The sequence below is a fragment of the Octodon degus genome, unplaced genomic scaffold, assembly GCF_000260255.1.
Source record: "Octodon degus isolate 3935 unplaced genomic scaffold, OctDeg1.0 scaffold00252, whole genome shotgun sequence".
In the NCBI taxonomy this organism is placed as follows: Eukaryota; Metazoa; Chordata; class Mammalia; order Rodentia; family Octodontidae; genus Octodon; species Octodon degus.
Genome location: NW_004524828.1, coordinates 1,096,979 through 1,099,220, shown reverse-complemented (window position 1 = coordinate 1,099,220; position 2,242 = coordinate 1,096,979). Strand labels below are relative to the sequence as shown.

The 2,242-nt window shown below is 46.1% G+C and overlaps 1 pseudogene; it reads right to left on the bottom strand.

Annotated features, from left to right (window-relative positions):
• Positions 1 to 220: 220 nt before the first annotated feature.
• LOC101588590 lies at positions 221 to 1,949 on the bottom strand (annotated as a pseudogene).
• Between the last annotated feature and the right edge of the window lie 293 nt (positions 1,950 to 2,242).

The following is a 2,242-nucleotide window of genomic DNA, read 5'->3' as shown; positions in this document are numbered from 1 at the left end:
GATAGCAACAAGATACCACAACTACAAAAAAAGTGCACATTGCAATCTTAATGCAAACAGCCAAATGGAACCTCAGTCATTAAAAAAATAATTCAAATTACCCCAAAAAGCAACTGAATTTTTTTTAAACATCTTTATACATGAAGCCAACAAATTAAAATGGTTAACAAGAAAAAAATACAAATTCAGAGGTCTGGTATTGATGTTTAAAAAAGGCAACTTAAGCATTTCTATTGATCCAAACATCAATCTCTCAGCTGCTCAGCTTCACGCTGTTCATAATCCCACACACAGGCTCTCTCAGCCACCTCTGGCAATTCAAACTTAACCGCACCACACTCCTTGGACTCCCCAATCTCCATCTTGATGTTGGCGTATAGCAAGTGGCCACATTCATTGAATTTGTCCTTTAGCATCTTCCATGTAAAATCAAATGGAAGATTTCTCATAAATACCTGGCAAGCCTCACTGGCCACTTCAGGAACATGGCCTCTAGCTCCACCAAAGGAATCTGTGGAGTTTCCTCCAAAGTTTCCACATTCCATCTCCATAGCACAGTCAAAGCTGGCACCACCACTGCCACCCATGCCCAGGCTCATGTGCTCGATGCCAGTGCCCAGTGCTCCAGGCTGTTGGTGCCCATGCACTTCAGACCCATGAGCTTTAGGCTGTTGGCACCCATCCACTTGAGACTCATGCTTTCCAGGCTGTTGGCACCCATGCCCCCCAGACGCATGCGCTCCAGGTTATTGGTGCCTATCTGCTCCAGGCCGGTGGCCATGCGATCCATCACAGAGCCCATATGCTCCAGGCCGGCCCCCATGCCTGCAGGCATCATGTGCTTCATGTTCAGGCTCATGTTCAGGCTCATGGCAGTGCCCATGCCCTCCACACCAGAGCACATGAGCTCAATGGTTTGGCCTACATAGTCAATAGGCACATCCATGAACTCCAGGCCAAAACCCAAGCCAGCACCCATGTGGTCAACTCCAGCGCCAACCTGCTCCATGGTCTGGCTCATTTGATTGAGGCTGGATGACATGTGGTTGAGGCCCAGTGGGCCCATGCCCTGGATGCCAGAGCCTATGCACTCTCCCTTTTGCAAAGTTCTCTCATCCATCTTGATGTGCATTGGTCTATCAAATAGCAGCTGGCCATTAAACATACATACAGTTTGCACAGCTTCAATGGACTGTTCAAAAGCCACAGTGCCTATTCCATGACTTTTCCCATGTTTATCTTCCAGAATGTCTGCTTGGACCACCAGACCAGCCATACTAAGTACTTCCTTCAGCTTCTTCCAGCCAATTTTATAATCCAGATTTGTACAAATAGTGTGCTTCCAAGTCTTCCAGCCTGCAATGCATGGATAATCTCATTTGGGATGTGAGGATTATTTAGGATACTGGGTGGGAAATTCATCACTCCTGGGCCGCTTGGTTCCATGCCCATCCCACCAGTTGTAGCCATACCTGCTGCATTGCTCTCCTGGCATGTACACCCTCAGGATCTTACTTGACTTTCAGTGGTCAAACACTCAGATTATGCTGGTTTAGAACTTCAGCAGCTTTTAAAATACTTTCTTCCATCTTGAATTCAACCACGGCACATCTCCTTGACTTTCCTTCAGTGACCATTAAGAGCTCCACGTATGTTACCTCACCAACTTTTTCTTTCACCAGGTCCTTCAGAGACTGCCACTTCACATTGAAAGGTAAGCTTGTAATGAAGGCACAGAATCTTTTAGTTGGATTGGCATATGGCTCAAAGCGATTGCCTCCTCTTTTTATATTTTTCTTCTTCCTCTTTTCATTCTGAGTAGGCCATTCTTCTTCACTCTTCGGACCTAGCGCCCCATTGCCTGTAGGCAAACCGGGTGTGCCAATTTCCTTCTCCATTTTGGGCTCCATCACCACCACTTCGGCTGCCACTTCAACCCTTGCTGCCATTTTCTCCACATTCTTTGAAAGATTAAATAAAATTGATAAATGCTTTTCTAACCTTATCAAAAAGAGGAAAGAGAAAACTTTTTTTTTTCCAGAATTAAAACATTGAAGGCCAGCCTGATACCTCAGCAGATAAAAGTGTCTGCTCAGGCAGAGCTCAGTGGCCAAGTTCCATCCCTGGTCTGCCATACCAGCCCTTCCCCCTGGGGTACACTGGGAGGGATATTGAGACTGGGTGTGGTGGTACACACCTGTAATCCCAGCACTTGGGAAGCTGAAAAAAGTAGAATTATTAT